The sequence below is a fragment of the Thermobia domestica genome, chromosome 8 (genome assembly GCF_964235325.1).
Source record: "Thermobia domestica chromosome 8, izTheDome1.hap1.1, whole genome shotgun sequence".
NCBI lineage: Eukaryota > Metazoa > Arthropoda > Insecta > Zygentoma > Lepismatidae > Thermobia > Thermobia domestica.
The window spans coordinates 13,099,822-13,120,155 of NC_137461.1; the positions used below are offsets into that span (position 1 = coordinate 13,099,822).

At 35.8% G+C, this 20,334-nt stretch overlaps 1 protein-coding gene and 1 long non-coding RNA gene across 2 annotated transcripts in view; one reads left to right on the plus strand and one right to left on the minus strand.

The window, feature by feature from the left end:
- LOC145691730 (phospholipid-transporting ATPase ABCA3-like) overlaps positions 1-20,334 on the plus strand; it is a 148,169-nt gene that overhangs the window by 74,786 nt on the left and 53,049 nt on the right. The gene's annotated exons all lie outside the window — the stretch shown is intronic.
- LOC145691554 (uncharacterized) lies at positions 4,638-13,668 on the minus strand. The gene is made up of 3 exons (XR_014132409.1): positions 13,426-13,668; positions 7,531-7,669; positions 4,638-4,877 (listed from the first exon to the last, which is right to left on the minus strand). It is a non-coding gene; the product is annotated as an uncharacterized LOC145691554 (long non-coding RNA).

The window sequence follows — 20,334 nt, forward strand, 5'->3', positions numbered from 1 at the left end:
GATAAGCCTTGATAGCAATGAACACAAAATCCTTTGGTGTAATGTCGGAAGTGTTAAGGATCGTCAGCAGCACGGTCTCTCGTACTCGGGAAACGCATGGTGGGATGTTTTCTTTCACGCTTATAAGTGAAGAAAACGTGAAGTATACCGTGACGAAATACATATCATCGCACGTTATTACGAACAAAGAAACATTTAGCTGCCGGTCACTAATACTTCCGTCTTCCCTCCGAAGCATTGGATATCCATTGTTGTCAAGGTTTACCTCCTGCCTACTTTGAACCCTTCTTGAAATCACTGTATATCTAAAAAAAAAAATCTATTGAAAAAATATCTGAGAATTTCAGCCTATAGGAATAACCTCTACACCTATTGACAATTGATGAAAAGTGCATGTTTGGATTGTGTATGCGTGACTTCTTTTACTCTGATAAGAACCACCATCCACAGTTTCTGGAATTCGAAACAGGGCCTATTGAAATTTAGCTTCTTCGCGATTTTGGACAGCCCTAGCTCTGAAACCTGTGCACTTTTCGCCATAGATCCATATGAACTTTTTCTCTTATTTTGATGTGAGGAACCACTTGTTACAGTTTGGTGGTATAGTTCATTAACACCCTGTATATATTGGGAAAAGGAGAAATACTCCAATACTTGTTGAATTTTATCATACGTTTCTAGTACCAACCCTATATGATAGTAGAATAACCGTTCAACATAGACATCTAATCACTGTAATTTATTTGAATACAAGTGCTTGCCTACAGAAAATTGAACGTAGTATCACGTGCGCCAAGGGCCTACATCAGTCAAAAGCACTGAAGTAAGTGCTTATTTAAATTGTTTAAAACTATTCTTCACCAGTGTTGCCGAAAATTGAAAACACTGTTCCTTTAAAATTCTTCATTGTTATCGTTGCAAGTATCAATGCTGCAAGGTGGTGCAACATTTAACTTTACGTGAGCGATGTCAGTTAGTACCCCAATATGAAGTATAATAGTCTATGTGAAAGGACAGGGATTGCGACGAAGCCATAAAGAATATTGTATCGGTAGGTGCAGACACCATAAAAAATTCGTATTTGAAAGTATAGTGGAAAGGTTATGTAGAATATATTTTTTTAATGATGTGGTTATCCATCAAAATAAAAAACGGAGGGAAACGTGTATGTTTCAAACAAGTTCACACAAAACCCTCTAGAACTGTAAAACCATAACTGATTTAAATCATAGTCACAATCTAACCATTATTTACAAAGACTTGAATTTTTCTCTGTGGTAAACAAAGTAGTGTAAGAGATTATCGACTGATGATTAATCATCTGCTCAGTATGTGAAAATAATGATTTACTAGTATGATACGAGGCTTATCCAGAAAGTAAATTTCCCACGCATCCCGTAGCCAGGAAATCGTATATTGTCTTAAGCGACTACATACCCACACAGCAATGAAATATTTTCAAAACGTTTCTAAAACGTACCATCATTTTCCTTCAGAAAATGTATCCTACTTCCCTTAAGGAAATATATTCCATATGTTGTTGAAAACATTTTCCAAATAATACTGAAAATATTTTCGCAATATACTCAAAAACGTTGTAGAAATATTTTATACGCCGTTAGAAAAGTTTTCCAAAAAATGTTTTCTGAATCATTTCCACACATTACTGAAAATGTATTTGAAACGTTTTATACAATGTTAACGGAATGGTTTTTAAAATGTTTCGCATGGAATATTTTAAAATCATTTGCCAATAACACTGAAAATCATTTGTCTAAAATAAAGAAATTTTTTCTAAATATTTTTAGAATGTATTTGGTACTTAGTCGAAATGTTTTAAGAAGATTTCTAATCCATTTTTAACAAAAATTAATGTTCTGTAAAATAACAATTTAAAAATATTTTCCACTCATACCAAAAAATATTTTCTATACATGACAAAAAATATTTAGTGGATATTTTCCGTACACCACAGAAAATATTTAGAGAATATTTTCTGTACATGACAAAATATTTAGAGAATATTTCCTGTACAAGACAGAAAATATTCAGAGAATATTAGGTAGACATATAAAAAACATTTTCAAATTATTTTCCTTGGTGTTTTGTAACAGTAGAAAATGTTTAGAAAATAATAAACTAGTTTCATATATGAATTTGTGCTAAGAAAGAAAATATTTACGATTCATTTTTAAATAGCAATTGATATGTTTTTGATTTGTTATTGTATGTAGTTTCAGAACGTACTTAAAATACTTTCTAACGAATTCTGGTTTTCACATAGAATATTTTAAATTATTTCTGAATATTTTTTCGTCATTACCACGATAACACCTATAGTTTGAAATACATTTCTTTCTTCAATACTGAAGGAAATGCATACTGAACAGTTTTCCAACTCTTGTAAGTTAAAATATCTGGATTTCATTTTTACAAATTGATGGAGTGGTAGAAGTCTGTGTATGTTGGAACCGGTTTAGAACACACGGAAACTTCTATCATCACATAAATTTGTGGAAATAAATTCTAGTATTCTAACTTATAGGTTGAAGAAAGAAATGTACTTCAAACTGTAGGTATTATGGTGGTAATGACGGAAAAATATTCAGAAAGAATTTAAAATATTTCTCTGCAGAAACCAGAAAATGTTAGGAAATACTTTAAGTACGTTCTGAAACTACATACAATAACAAATCAAAAACATATCAATTGCTATTTGAAAAATAAATCGTAAATATTTTCTTTGTTAGCACAAATTCGTCTGAAACTAGTTTAATATTTTCTTAACATTTGCTACTGCTACAAAACACCAAGAAAAGTAATTTGAAAATGTTTTTGATTTGTCTACCTTATATTCTCTGAATATTTTCTATCATGTACAGAAAATATTTTCAAAATATTTTGTCATGTACCCGGAATCCCTTAATATTACAAGGCGACACCACAGGGGGCACTGTGCAGTACAAGTGGAGAAAACTAAATTATTTCGGACACACATTCTATATCTATGCCAATATTCATTTAAAAATATGGAGGAACAATAACAATCGGAACAAATCACATGCATTTTGTGAAAAGTATTCTTAATGGAACTAAAAAAAAAAATGCTATAGTACAGTTTCTTACAGAAGTATTAAAAATATACGAAACTTACAAACACGTGTATATAATGAGTTTTTCTTATAAAGAATCACTATAAAACGTGATCATATCACCATGAAACCCTTTTATTGCACCATGACTCTTAACACAAGGACGACGTGGACCACTCAGATGTCCACAGTCGAGGTGTCTTAATTGTGCTCTTCGTTGTATGTTTTACACAACACTAAAACAGCTATTGTAGTGCGTAGAATAAATGACAGAGCACAAGGAAGACATCCCAATTATCAACATGTGAGTGGTTCATGTCGTCCTTGTGTTGAAAGTCATGATGAAATAACTCGAGTATAAAGAAATCAGGTCTACTAAGCTAAAGTACATAATTACAAAAAGAAAGAAAATGCAAGACTGGACTAAGATTTGAACCTGTAACTTCAACTTACCGTGTCGATGCATTAACCACTAGGCTACTCACTGTTTCCGAATAGTCATTCACTCTACCACTTCTGAAGTCAGTGCTCAAGCAACCAGACTGCATTGACTATACCGCAACTTGTGAAGTACTTGGGCAACCAGTGTCTATACTACAGAATCCCACTGGTGGTAAGATTTATACATGATAAATGGGGAAAATAACTTATTTTATATCATGTAAATGTTTAATGCGATATACAATCGATTATTTCTTTGAGTTATCGTATATAATAGAGAAATTATCCTTAAAATGATCTAAATTCCACCATCCTACATTACCTATGATTACATAACAAACCGAAAGCCAAATAAAGGAATGAACCTTTAAAAGACAATACATAAAATAAAATCCTGTAGATTTATTGAGAATAATTACAGTAATGATTTATTAAATTTTACATTAAGTATACATTTTTAGTACACAATATATTTAATGTGAATACATAAACAAAAAGTCTATATTAATTTAAGTCTACTAATTGCATACCGTACATTATAATATATTGAAATGTATATACACCTCATCAGTGTATCAATTTTAACAAGTTTTATTTATTAAAAAAAAAAAAAAAAAAAAAAAACTTACTTTGTAAGAAAAGTTTGAAAAGAGTTGCATCTTACAAACTCTTTCCTACACCGTAGTATTGTAGTTCAGAAGATGACGGTACCAATCACCGAAAACCAAGCAGCAGAATCATGCGTTTACTTACGTCCCCCCTCCCCTCAACACACAGAAAATAAGTTAAACTATTTCTTGAAAAGTTCTCTGTCACCTTCATCTAAGAATATATTTAACGATACGAAGTAGGTATATTATACATTACTTTAGAATCTGAAGTGTGATTTAACTCCCATAAATTAAAACAGCATAATATGCACGCAAATTAGCTTAAATGAGTACCATACACATCACACGAAGCGAGCTACGCAAAAAAAAAAAAAAAAAAAATCACAGTCAATAAGAATTAATTAGATCTTCAGTCTATATTTTTAAATTGGTGTTATGTTGACGCTATGAATTTTGGGCTTCCTATACTAAATGTCTCTATGCCAAACTCTCTATATATGAAACGTTTTTCGTCGAATGTGCAAATTGAGCAAGCCGCGCGCTAATGATGGGAGGCTGATGATAGTTCATCACATAGGAAGACACTTTGAAATGCTAGGTGAGTCACAACACTTTCTTCCTTTTTCTGGGATTCATCCTTACTTACGGTCAAATTTGGTACCGTCTATGTAGTACCTGTGTGCGGCGTACCTTGAAATCATCTCGGTTGATAGCCTCCAAACACAGTGGACTCCTAAAATAAAGCAATTGTCGTAAAATTACTATTTGTAGCATGTGGGGCAAAATTTAAAAACGAAAGATATCTCAGAATCAAGGTTAAGTCAAACGAAGCGTTTTATGCGGGTTCTTTTTTATCTTACCTCAGGCTATCCAAAATACTAAAACATTGTTTCCTATACTTTTGAAAGTTATATACTAAATATCTTAATAACTATCACTCAAATTTGGTACGCTGAATAAAGTTATAGTGTAGATATAGAATTGAAACTATGATTCAAACTTAAAATAATGATATTACAGAACACAATAAACTTAACTTAGGATGAAAATGGAAACTGTAGATGCATGAGTATTACTGAGCGAAGGAAGGAAAGTAACTCAGCTGGGTTACGAATTTGACAGAGTTCATACACAGAAATCGTTCGGTGGTTTATATTTCCTGCTTCGACTTAAAAGATAAAGAAGATAAGCTCGCTTTAAAAAGAGTTAAAAAGAAAAAAACTTTTAAAATATTTAATTTATTCTGAATTTTTGTTCAGTATTTGTAAATAAATAATGTAGAAAACCGACACAGAGCTTGCCCGCTCGACTCTGGCGCCCTAATCCCAACTCCGCTATATGCATGCCAGCCATAAGGTAATAGAGATATAAAGTTTTTTAAAAAAGTGCAGATTAAGCCTAGCTTAATATTTACATTTTTTTTAACGATACCTACAGTATGGCGCTAAATTCGTCGTACAAAAGCAGAGGAGTGTTTCCTGAGAGTAAAACAAACAAAAAAGTTCCAATAAACTTAGAGCGAAAAGCCCATAGTTCACGTGCTATAGGCTGCCGAAAACATGAAAAAATCAATTCTAAAGGTCCATAGCTCCAAAACTATGGGACCTACCAAAGTCGGGTCAAGACTTCACTTAGGAACTAATATGTGCTCTATCCAAAAATACATGTTTTAGAATCCTAAGGTACTCACGCAAGAATTTTTATGGAGGTACTTTATCATAAGCCTCCATAAACTCCCTCGTTAAACATTGTTGTGAAAGCACCTCAGGATTATTAAACACGCATTTTTGGATAGGGAACATACTAGGTTCTAAGTGAAGTCTTGACCGGACCAAGGTAGGTCCCAAAGTTTTGGAGCTATGAACCTTTAAAGTTCATTTTTCCATGATTTCAGCAGCCTATAACACATAAACGATGGGGTTTTCGCCCTATGTTTATTGGAACTTTTTTTTTTTACTCTCAGGAATCACCCCTCTGCTTTTGTACACCGAATTTAGCGCCATACTGTATAAATTAATAAGGTAGAAGTATATGTGGTCCTTCTCACTATGCTCACACACACACACACACACACACACATATATATATATATATATATATATATATATATATATATCTTAAAGGCTAGTGATAAATAACACCAGCCCTCTGCTCCTATACCACCCTGTGATACCGGAGCTGGACGATTGGGTGCGAGACGTTTGGACGCAAAGCCGTATATCTAAATAGGTTAATCTACTTAAATGGGTTATAATGTACTTCAAAAATAGAAACCGGATGATTACGTACTAAAAGCCTTAAAAATAGGCATTAATATCACTAAAACTCAAAAAATAACTGCACAACCCAAAATTAAGAAGTTCGGAAAGGTTAAATTTGATCCACATTTTCTTTAAAATGCCATGGCAAACAATCACTGAAAGTCTCAGTTGCAACAAATGCTTAATTTAGTTCTAATATTTTCTTGTATAATGCAGAAAAATGGGTCTAATTATTTTGTTTTTAGAATGATATATCCTAATTTCAGGAAGATCGGAGACAATGACCTGCAGAAATTTTTCTCAGCATGAATCTATATTGGGCTAAAATAAAATTTGCTATAGGCATGCTACAGCACCCCAAAGTAAACTTCTGTGAAGTTATCTTTACAATATCTCTAACGTAAAGGATATTCATAACTTCATAGCAATTCATAACACTGCATTACTGCTTATTACTACGTATTTGCAACACAGATAATTGGAAAGGAAACAACAGTGAAATCTAATATACCTATTGAATAATTTACTTTGTCTTATGTTAAAATTACCATGACGTTAACATTCCATGACGGAATTATGGGCCAAATCCAGCATTATTCTGCAATGTCAACAGTTTCAAAATTCTGTACGGCGAATTATTTCATCAGCTTGAATCTATTTTCTTCTTTCAGTTCAGTTGAATTTGAGTTTAACGTCCCGTGAACAGTGAAGCCTTACAAAACATGAACCTACTGATTAACGTGGAATCCGAACCACGACGTGAGCTCTCGTCGGGAGTTTTCTTCTTTTCTTGGGCGGATCGTCTTCTCGAAGCATTGCCTCGTGTCCTGCTTCTCTTTTTTCCTTCGAAATGCATCAATAAAGCGCCAAATCAACCAATGTCGTTTCTTTACGTTTGATATATTATAAAGAACAGAAGTTTGTTTATTTTGGGGTGTCATTGGCTGACTACAGTAAATTTTATTTGACACATTCTTCCTATTTAAATGTATAGTTAGTGCCTATTTCTATGAAAATTTATTAATATTATAGTGTCTCAACTTTCTATCAATACAATAGAGTCTCAACTATATGGTTTAATGGGTATATCGAATAATAATAATAAAATATTCAATAAATACTCACTTCCTGAACTACCCAATACATAGCATAAAGAACACCATTTTCATTCCAAAACCAGCTCGTATTCATCTTTTCTGATCTCTCGGAACAGGTCAGTACTTAATAAACATTTCTAATGTTTTGTATTATGTGTTTTAATAATCTATTATAGAAAAAGAAAATGCAAAAAATTAAAATATGTACAGTATTTTACAAATTTTAAGTCACATCTTTATAGTAACTAAAAATTAATGAGAAACGTACATTGTTTTTAACTTAAATTAGATATCTGGTGCCTTCCATTTCAATTGAGGCAAAAATAAATAAATAATTAAATAAAAAATAAAATTGTACCATCACCATTTCAGATATCGTTCAAACTTTTTTTTAATAGAAACTAGACATGTTTTTAAGGGACCCGTATTTTTTTTTTCGAAAAAAAAAATCCCAGCAAGTAATGGGCCATCAAGGACGGGGAGTACAATTCATGAATTGTAGAAAACGTGGAAAATGGTCAAATTCGGAGCCTCACAATTCAGCAATGGAGACATGTAGAGTTATAATTCTTGTTGTGATATGCACACAGGGATATAAATAAACTATATATTATTATAGTTTGGTTTGCGTATGCGTATCTTTTTGTACATAAATTAACAAATGAACGTAAGTTTATGTGAAAAGTCGAAGTTTATGCTTTCTTTCGAGCACTTCCGGTTCGAATTTTAAATTCCGCTTTCAAGGTTGGTAAGACCTAGTCACCCGCTTATCCCCCCTCCAAAAAAAAAAAGTATCGCTTCTGTGTGCAAACGTTTTATCGCAAAAAATTCGAGAAATCGTCAAATTTTCAAAAATCGTCATTTTCTCGAAAACATCATAATTTAAAACTCTTAAATTTTGTCAGATGATTCAACTGTACATGAATAATAAACACCAAATAGCATTCTCGACCAGTGCTTCATGAATGAACTACAGCCTTTTTAAGTTAGCGAACTTTAACTTTGAAGTCACAGTTGGCAACAATGTAAGCAATGAAAGTGTAAAAAAAATGTTACCGCAAAGCATCGTGTAAAATTTCAATATACAAATTCTATTTTACTGCATGTGGACTTCGCTTAAATTGGACTGTTATTCTGCAAAGGGAAGTTCAGAATGATCACTGGAGAAACGAGCAAATGTCCTTCTTTACGGGAGTGATATATTATTATGAAACAACTGACAGTTTTGCCGTAATAAGCGATAACAAAACACGATTCGGCTCGTACTCATAGTTATGAATAAGATTCTAAAAATACTCGAAGAAAAGCGATAATATACGTTATAGAAAAAGGTTCGAACACGTGAAAATAAGTGTCTACAATTTAATAAACCGTTTCAGTGATTTCCGATGGTGCTGCATTCCACTTTAAAAATTGCTTTCAGATGTCCAAGATGCAGACAGGTCCGATAAAGCAGTGGCTTTTCAGTGAAACCGGCCGTGGTAAGGGTCTCTGCGACGTATTGGGGAGAGGGGGGATAAGAATGTGGCAACCCGGGAAAACGAAAAAAATTCTCAGTATTAAACCTGCAGAAAAATTCGTGAGTATAGTGCAAGTACCAACTCCGGATATTACTCTCGCCTTGTTGCCAAAAACCGAATTCGACAATTAAAAAAAAAAAAATTTAAAAAGTGGGAAAGTGTGCGACCGGTAACTGGTATTTACCGAAGTCATCTTTGGCTTTTATGACAGTAACGGGTCACCATGGACTAACTTCATGCTTTCCCCAAAATCGAGCTGCTGCAAGTCAAAGTGCAGATTTAAGAAATCTGCTAAAATGAAATTTTGTTACATGCAGAGACGATAACCAGTGATGGATAGCAGAAATATTATCAATAAATCATAAATTACATGAAATTGCAGTGTTCTTTGTGTTTCCAGGAGGCGCGGTAGCTCAGTGGTAGAGCGTTCACCTCCGGTGCTTAGGGTCCTTGGTTCGATCCCAGCTCGCGCCGTGTGGACTTTGTGGTGGACAAACACCGTGCTGGTGGGTTTTTCGGAGTTCTCCCGTTTCCTCCCACTTTCTACATTCCACCATTTCACTCATTTCTCACAATCACTGTCTCCTTTAGCCTAACCGGCATAAACGTGGGACGTAAAACTCCCAAGATTTCATTTCATTTCTTTTCTTTGTTTCCACATGGACCTTCAACAGGGTACAGGTTTCCAGAAGAGAATAAGAGAAGAGAATATAAGTGTTTTGTGACTATCGACAACGTGCTAGGAGTTGTGAGTGCACCAACACCTATTGGAGCATCTACCATGGTGACATGCTATTAGCGAAGAAGACACTAAGCAAGCAAATAATTACTTCAGAGTGGAAAAAATCAGTGAAACTTTGTTTCCGAAAACCATTTTAAGTAAGTTTAAAATTTGTTTCGTAATCGTAATTTTCACCTCAGGTTACATCGGTTTAAGAAAACGGAATAGGGGGAGGCTCATCTTATTATTTCAGAGAGCCTTTTTTATCAAAATAATAAAAAGGAGCCAGGAAAAACTTTTATTCTTTATTTAATGAATGTGAACCACAAACACCATCAAATTGTTGCACTATCATTGTTTTCAGTGTTGCCAACGGTGATATTGAAGTTTATGAAACTTCGCTAACTTCAAGAGGCTGTAGTTCATTCATGAAGCATTGGTCGACAATGCTATTTGGTGTGTTTATTATTTATGTAAAGATGAACAATTTGATAACATTTCAGGATTTTAAATTATGGTGATTTCGAGAAAGGTGATTGAAAATTTGACGGTTTCTCGAATTTTTTGCGACAAAACGGTTGCACACACAAGCAATACAATTTTTTTTTTTTCGAGAAGCGGGTAACTAGGTCTTACCAACCGTAAAATAGAATTTTAAAATTCGAACCGGAAGTGCTCGAAAGAAAGCATAAACTTCGACTTTTCAGATAAACTTACCTTCATTTGTTAATTTATGTACCAAAAGATACGCATGCGCAAACCAAACTATAATAAAATATATTTTATTTATATCCCTATGTACACTCATGTCCAAAATGATTGTCGCATATCTATAACTGTCTTCTTGTAAGAATATAATTTGATAATGATTTTGCAGGGTACTATTGATACTGATACTACATGTATAATCGGGAAATGTATACTTGTAGTAAATTTCAGAAGAAGAAAATTACAAACACGAAAATTAGAATGAGTAAAACAAAATGTTGCTAAATTGGCAAAGTTTTATTTTCGTTTTACTGTTCTTATTTACTGCTCTTTTGACATGAAATTTGCCACATACATCATCTTTCCCGATTATACACATACTACATTATAAGAAATACCGGACGAATTCGTTCGGTCTTCTTTTGATGTTATGAATCATACTACATTATAAGAATTTTGTCTTCTTTTGATGTTATGAATCACCTCTTGACGTATGTGCACATCTTTCCGGTTCTCCCAGTATATATGGAATGCATAACAAGCTTCGTTTTTATATATACAATAAAAGAAGATATTAACAAAGAAGTATGTTTCTATATTCTTTGAACATTATCTATGACTTGAATCTAGTTTTTAATTATATTGAGTATTTATCTTCATTATTTCGAGTTACATTTTAGTGCCTATTTTACTGCCTATCTTTTAAATTTTTAGTGCCTATTTGCCTGCCTATTTTCCAGGTTTTTAGTGCCTAAACATCCGGTCTCTAGTTATCACGTTTCACTCCCATTATTCGTGTTATACTCAGACCTAAATTCCCCATTCATTACTCAAAAAGATTATACTACAAAAGCAACTTTTTTTAAGCTTATAAATGTTTGTGATTTTTTTGTAGTTGTTATTATTGTTATGTAATTGCAATCAAAGAAAAATACTAAATATTGTTTCGTTTCAATGTTTACTATTGATAAAATACTTCGAAACGCCGTACTTCGTGTGTGTGGGGGGGGGGGTCATACAGACCCCACGAGAGGCATTTAGTGAAATGAGAAGTATTTTTGGTATCTATTTATGTATAAATGAATCTGAGCCAAAGTGGACTCAAATAATTCGTATCTTTATTCATTTTTCTTACTGATATGCAAATTAAGTCGTTGTATTTCTTTACTTTGGACCAATAAAAGTCCTTGTTAACTAACTTGAACTAAATTAGTTCTTCTGTACTCCGTAGTACTTTGAAATTGTTCATATGTAATTCTGTATAATAGTTTCACTTGTGCAGCTGTTTATCTTTTTGCTCTTCTGAAATTACTCTTGACAATTATATCAAGAAGCATGTAAAGATCAGTTCAACGTATTTCTATGAGGATTCCTTCGTGAGTGAGTCGGCAGACGTATCGCATTTGTGGCCAATTATTCCTGGTTCCGAGTTCAAATGGAGGACAATTTCTCTCGGATGTAACTCGAGAAGCGGTTTTTATTCCGCATTAAGCTTATGTGACCCCTTCCAGCATAACCCGGTTGTTGCATAATAACATCAAAATGAAACAAACTTATTTCTGTCCATACATGATATGAATATATAGAACAAATTATTTAAACCAAACAAACCTGGTTTAAACCCCCCTCAAAAAAAACTTTTTTTGTTTTTTTTTCAATAAAAACCATGTTTTTTGCCAACCCTGATATATACTAATATAAAGAAACGTGGAGAAAGTTATATTGTCTACTGTAACGGTTAGTGACATAACCAAGAAGGCAGCAACCTTCAAGAACACAGGCCCATCTTCCCATTTAGCAGTAATAAAAACAGAAAACAACCTGCCCTGCGAGGCACTAACCCGTCCCCACTCGCTAACGCTCACTCGGCATTATTATGTGAATTAAATGTAAAATTTTGGTAAAGAAAGAAACCAATTATTACACTTTTAGCCAAAAAGTAGGCGACGACCAACTTCGGAATAAATACCTGTTAGTGTGCTATTCCACTATCATCGTTTATGCGCGTAACCCCAGTCGCTGACGCGCCTGCTCCCTACGGGCGCAACCTTATCACTCGGGCTTTCGTGCTGCACTTCTGCCCTGACTCAGTTAGATAGCACTCGCGCTTTTCAGTGGCCACCTAGCACAAACTGGGGCTTAAGATTAGAGTTGCCTCTCCAGTATGTAGGTGCTTTTGGACTTTGCAACATACAAAAAACAGTGCTTAAAGTATTAAAAATTATTACATTTCACTTAACTTTAGTACTCCGTTGGCTTTACAAAAATTTAAAAGGTTTTCTTCATTATTTTTGAGCATCCATTACACACGTTCGCCATATTTTACAACTACCATGCTGCTGAAACCCTCCGCGAATACTTCCGCATCCGGCAAATAGTACTAACTTCCACATATCTTTTCTCGTATTAAACATAACTCTCATGCCGAACTTAAATTCCTAAACATCAAATAAATAATTCAAATTATCATTTTTTACCTCATTTCTAATGTAAATTGTCCTGATTTTTATAAAAAGCGGAGGGGTAACTCTAAACTTAACCCCAAACTGGTTTGTGATTTATGCACGGGTTAATTTACAACGCCCACTCCAGCAGATCTCTCACTCAGAAAGGAGAAATTACACATTAATAATTCTATGAAAATGAATCAAAACTTGCCTAACCTTAAGCCAACCCCTACCCTACTTATTTATATCTTACTCTACTTTACCTTACCCTACTCTACTATATTTTTTCAAAGAGCCCTACTTATCGATGCGCAGTTGGGGCGTGTCTTGTAGTAAAGTTTACCCTTATGCATTGTTTTTTATGTTGTACGTCCATACCGTCCTTATACTGACCTCTCCTTATGTCAATCTGCAAGTAGTAATGGATCTCCTTAATTATTGCATGCTCAGTTAACAGAAATACAAAGCTTTACCCTAATCTGAAAATGGAAGAAATTTGTCATATATATTAATAAATAAACACTTACTTGTTTCAAATGTTAGCTTCTTTGCTTCCATTACATTCCATTCGGCATCTGTAAAATGCCGTGTAGTTTGGCCCAAACATAGATTTAAATGGCCTGTTCCCTATAATTGTCCAAAATTAGGTTGTATTAATTTCTTGTTCTTGTTCATGTAACCTCATATAGAGGTTATACATAGGAGGAGATGCGGCACAGTAGTAGTTAAGTCCGCTATGGCCCTGGAATTGCTGAAAATATAAAAAATTAATAAATCTCCACTAAAGTCATTGCTTGATATACATTTGTAAATTTTTTTTTTTTTCTTTGCTTCACAAACGAATTGTCCACCAATATCTAACACTCATTTGTTTTCAAAACTCGCTGGTTCAAATCAGCGTTGCCAGGCTGACAGCTTGGAATTATTCCAAAACCTGATCGAAATTATGCTAGATTCGGTCAAATTATGCTAGATCCTCATAATTACCATTTCAGGAGTTTTAAAATAAAAAAAGGACGAAGTTGAGATACGATAACGTAACTTAAAATACGCAGAGCTCAAGAATGCGTGGATAGAACTCAATACTTCACGCACCAAAGCTTTAACTCAACTAAACTAGTGCAGTCGTTGGCAGACTCAATGGTGTATATATCGTATAAATGAATGCAAAGTGTTTGTTTACATATTTTGAAAGAAAATTACCTAGCAGCATAAGCGGAGTTGGGAATCGTCTGCTGGGGGGGGGGGCAAATTTTTGGTCGGTCCCTGACCTTTCATTTCAGGAATAAAGGTGGTCATGAAGTCAGAAATAAAAATGGCGAAATTGTCAAAAAGTTACGGGGTTAATGGCTCCCATAGCTCCGACCATGCCTCGCAGTTAAAGGATTAGAAAACCGTGGGTGGAGCCACACACACAAAAAAAAAGAGCCCAAAGCCGTTTTTAACTTACTTCGGAAAATAAGACGGCCTGTATGGTTTACCTACTATATGAATCGATGAAAGAGGATACATTTCTGCCGTTCTTTTTCTTCCCACGACCAACTTCTTTCTCATCTCCAGGTTTTACGGCTTTTTGATAAACTTGCTGAAATTATGCTAGATTTGGGTAGGATGCTAAAAGCAAGATGCTAGATCCTAAAGAAATGCAAATTATGCTAGATCTAGCATCATTATAGGGTTCATATACTTGCCCCTGGCGCTGCATACTACAGGTAATAGAATGACGTGTAAGGCTGCGCCTCCATTCTTTCCGAATGCGATTCAAGTTGCAATGTCTCTTTCAACGCTTCAATGTGAAATATTTTTGCTTCAAAATTCGTACCTTAAAATCTTGAGAGCACGAAGAAGATGAATGCGGATAAATGACATATTTTGGACATTCAAAGGATGAATGGCATTTCGTTTGTGTGCAAAATAGACTGAATGTCGCTCCCTTTATTATTATGCTTTCGTGGTAACCGCTACTATTTTCACTTTAAAATAAATTAACTAAATAAAATTAGAGATTACAGAATCAATCTACTTTCTAAGTAACTTTTCTCCATGAGTAAAAGGAACCCGTTTTTGCTATTTCAAACATATTTGTCAATAATTACATATATTCCTAAAATCATTATTTAAGGAACGGAAAGGAAAAATAAATTGAATAAAAAGTTGGAGTTCATGTATTAATTAAATCTTCATATTTTAAAGACAAAACAAAGAAAAATATACACACCTTCCACGCCAAGTTCCTTGCTTACATCTGCCCATAATTTGTTCAAGACGTGTCGTTTGTGATAATCTGGATAAGCTTGGTTCCACAATGCATCTTTATCAAAAGCACAATTTATTACACCATGAACATCTACTTCCATCTTAATTTTTATTTTTTATTTTATCTCCGCACCTTGCAACGGCGTCTGCTTTCACGCAAAACAAACTTGATTTCTCTCGTAGCGCTCAATTCCTCTGCAGACAAATCTCCTTCGCACGTATTCGGACGAACAATCCCAACGGGTTGGGATCATTCGTATCTTTTCGTTGGGTTTTTCACAATTTGCTGGTCGCCTCTCCAATTTATTTACACGTGCTGGGAAATTCGCATTCGCAATCGCATTCGGAAGTAATAGAGGCGCGGCCTAAAAGACGTCCACATTTAGTTCGGATTCCACGTTAATCAGTAGGTCCACGCCTCGCTGCTAAAAGGGACGTTAAACTCAATATCAACTCAACAATATATATACAGGGTGGGCCATTTTAATTAATCCACGGAAATATCTGAGAAATGATGAAACATAGAAGAAATGTTTCAAGTACACGTTATATATTGCTAAGGGGGAAACCCAATTCCGCCAAAAGTACCCCTTCCCGCCCCCCTAAATGGGGGTAACGGGGGGTAACTTTGAAATGTCAAATGGGAACATGGGTCGAGTAATACCTCGTTCGAAAGGTCTTGGAAAACTAAGTAACGCTGTACCAAAAGATGTTCCATATTGTGCACCGGTTTCAAAAAGGCCGCCATAATATGGTTCGGAAACTCCAGTACCCGTAGTATGAAAACCATGGAAGGTAAATGAATTGAACAAAATTGAAATACGTAAATATCATAGGGCATATCGAACGGTGTGGTCCCTGTGATCCCAGTGGCCTCCCTAAAGGGGTCTTGGAGGCTAACTTCAAAATTTCAAATATTAACATGAGTCGAGTGGTACCTCGTTCAATAAATCTTGCAAAATATAACATATTACAGGAGAAAACGATTGATGTGAAATGGCAGTGTTCTCAAAAGGCCGCCGAAACATAGTATCCGTGTCAGAGAAAAGGTTTAGTACCCGTAGTATGAAAGCGATTGGAGATAAATCAACAAAAGAAAAACTGGAGTAGCTAACTGACGTAAGGTACATTGAGAGGTGTTGTCGGGGTGACTCCAAGGGCCAACTGAAAGATATCCGGGGCCAACTTGAAAATTTCAAATAGCAGCTTGAAGCGAGTAACATCCCGTTACATAAACAAATTAATATCAAACAGCTTCTGTAAGAAAATTTTCGACATGAGACACCGTTTTGAAAATGATCGCAAAGACATGGTGACTGTGTCTAAGAAAACGTCTAGTGCCCATAGTATGAATACGGTTAGACATAAATGAAAATAACGAAAATTAAATAGGAAAACCACGGAGGCGTTCCAAGGCTCGAGAATAATACAACAGAGATATAAATATTAGAGTAAAATTGCCATAATGTATAGAGAGAAATCCAAGTCCTGCAAAATAATCTCTTCCTGCGCTCTGTATGTGAGTGGGGTAGAAAGTAAAGTGAAAGTTCAAACGAGAACTCTACTTTAATTCGTAAATTAAGGCTAACCTTACAAATAGGTATGGTGTGGTTGAAACATTTGTTTGTAAGGATGACGCTGTAGTGACTAAAAAAAGAGAAACTTTTATGCAATGCGTGCTGGTTATTCAGAAAGCATTTCGGGGATATACGTACACACCGTTTCGTCCCTCAAGCTCAGAATATGACATGAATGCTAATAGTTAATCAAAATGTAACTGTTGCCATCCGCGTTAACTTAGTGCACCAATTCTCTATGCATAAAGTCTGCCTTCCAAACAGCATTGGGTAGGTCAAGCGTACGCCCGAACCGTTGTCCGGTCGGACATTGAAATTTTGAAGTTAGCCCACAAGACCCCTGCAGGGAGGCCACTGGGATCACAGGGATTACATCATTTGATATGCCCTATGATATTTACGTATTTCAATTTTGTTCCATTCATTTACCTTCCATGGTTTTCATACTACGGGTACTGGAGTTTCCGAACCATATCATGGCGGCCATTTTGAAACTGGTGCAAATATGAAACATCTTTTGGTACAGCGTTACTTAGTTTTCCGAGACCTTTCGAACGAGGTATCACTCGACCCATGTTCCCATTTGACATTTCAAAGTTACCCCCCGTTACCCCATTTAGGGGGGGCGGAGAGGGGTACTTTTAACAGAATTGGTTTTCCCCCTTAGCAATATATAACGTGTACTTGAAACATTTCTTCTATGTTTTATCATTTTTCAGATATTTCCGTGGATTAATTAAAATGGCCCACCCTGTATATATATATATATATATATATATATATATATATATATACAGATGGTGATCAGAAAAATGAAAACACCTGTAGTTGGCAACACGTCAGATGTATGGGTTGGCAGTGGTGTCGTGGCGTCCGCTGGTGGTGGTGTGTTAGGTTGGTCTCCATACTACGTCAGGCGCAGTGGAACAGCAGTGTCCAGTGTCTGCAGCAGACGGATGTAGTGTAAAATCGGAGACCTCTCAGATTTTCAAAGAGGGCAAATTGTTGGTACGCGGTTATGTGGAGTGAGTGTGACGTCAGTGGCTACTGTGTTAGGTGTGTCGCGTGGGACAGTGTCGAAGGTGATGACGGCCTACACAACACACGGGAAAACCACATCGGGGAAGCGGAACAGTGGGCGGAAGAAAATCATGAGTGACAGGTCACGCCGGGTATTAAAGCGCATTGCCACGCATAACCGTCGTGCCACTGCGGAGCAAGTGATGGAGGAACTCAATCAGCACCTCCCCCACCCTGTTTCGACAATCACAGTCCGCTGCGAATTACATGACATGAACTTACGGGGTCGTGTTGCACGGGCCAAACCGCTTATCAGGGACCATAACGCTTTCGCACGCCGCAAATGGTGCCGCGACCATGCTACTTGGAACGTTGAAGACTGGAAACGTGTGATATGGTCGGATGAGTCATCCTTCACCCTATTCCCAACCACGGGCCGTGTTTATATGTGGAGAACGCCCAAAGAAGCTTATGATCTGCAGTGTCTCCGCCATCTTCCAGGATGATAATGCACCCACTCACACAGCTGGCGTTGTTGCAGCGTGGTTTGAGGAACATCAGGATGAAGTTCAACACCTCCCCTGGCCCGCACAATCCCCAGATCTCAACATAATTGAACATCTGTGGTCCGTCTTGGAAACACGACTCCGGCGTCGATTTCCACCTCCATCCTCTCTCAGAGAACTGGCCGATGCCTTGCACGAGGAATGGTGTAAAATTCCACTTTCTACCATTCACGACCTGTATGCTTCCATCCCACGTCGCATCAAGGCTGTTCTGAAGGCGAAAGGTGGCCCGACATCATATTAATCTGGTAAGTTGCAATTTCGTTCAGGTGTTTCCATTTTTTCTGATCACCATCTGTATATATATATATATATATATATATATATATATATATATATATATATATATATATATATATATGTGTGTGTGTGTGTGTGTGTGTGTGTGTGTGTGTGTGTTTGTGAATTTCTTCGCGTTTGTATGGTTAGCATATACGCCTTGAGCACGGAAGACCATGGTTCGATTTCATCTCATGTAGTTGTTATACCACTTTAAACTGTAGCGGAAACAAACGTAATAGTTTCGCAATTAAAGCTTATAATGTATTACTAAACACCTATTTACTTACTTTGTAGTTCCTTAATTAGCTACTATAATGAAAATTTTGCCTACCCATACTCCTTTATCGTGAAACTTCAGATTTCTGTGATACTACTAAAACTTGCAAGTCACTCAAATCACAATGCCTACTGATTCTCAGCCCCCAAACTTTGTAGGATTACTTTCTAATATCAGCGCCTTTTCTTAGTCGGAGTAAGTAATGTGCCCAGCACAACACTTGGCTGTTTATGCTTCATAGAGACGCTAGAGACTGGGGTGCCGGATTAGGGATAGGGGGCTGGTATTGGTAACTTTCTCTCTCTCTCTCTCTCTCTCTCTATATATATATATATATATATATATATATATATATATATATATATATATATATATATATATATTGTGTGTGTGTGTGTTCTCCAACATATTTAAATTAGAAAAATGTTTCAGAAACATTTCCGATAAAATTCATTTTAGGTACAACAAGGAATATGTACTTTTATTGTAACAGAAGCATATATTACGAGAATAATGTAAAAGTATTTCTTTGATATATAATAAAATACTATTAGCTAAAAGCACAAACTATATTTCATAAACTATATTTCATGAACATCAAACTATATTTATTTTTAATATCTGTTTTAACTTTTTAAATTAAACATTAGATAAAATATTCTGTAAATAATTCTAAAATATTGTATGAAAATATTTTATTTAACCCTAGGAAGTCCAAGGGAGGGGCTTCTCGAGCCCACTCGTTTGTATTTCTTGAAAAAACCCCGTCGTAAGTCTTGATGAAAATATTGAGAATTTTATTTATTGTGTATTATTACTTCTTTGATAAATCCACATCATTAATGTGCATTTTTATTTAGTAACTTGTAAGTTAAAAATTACGAGGGCTAGTCAAGAAAGACTTGGACTGATTTTTTTTCTAGGCAATTTATTATTACTCAGCAACAGTCACATGATCCTTTTCAAAGTAGTCCCCGCCCATTTGAATGCACTTTTTCATTCGAGTCTTCCAGTCCTCAAACACGTGTCGCAGGCCATTCTTTGAGAGGTCCTTCAAAACCGCCTCCGATGCCTTCATAACCTCGGAATTATCGGAGAAGCGGCGTCCACGCAGTCTGGATTTTAGGGCAGGGAATAGAAAAAAGTCGCACAGTGCGGTAGGCGTCTCCACCATCCTCAAACCTTTGCAACAGCTCCCTGCAAGTCTCCACTCGAACGGCCTTCTGCTCTGGTGTCAGGAGTCGCGGAATCCATCGCGCACACACTCGGCTCATGTGGAGGTGGTTATGCAAAATTTTGAAGGCACTGCCATGAGATATGCGTAGTGCGGCTGCCAGATCGTCGATACTGATGCGGCGATCTTCTCTAACAATGACTGCTGCCGTGTTAATGTTCACCTCAGTAACAGCTGACGCTGATACACCTGGTCCACCAGCTTTCGTGATTGTCATTCGGCCC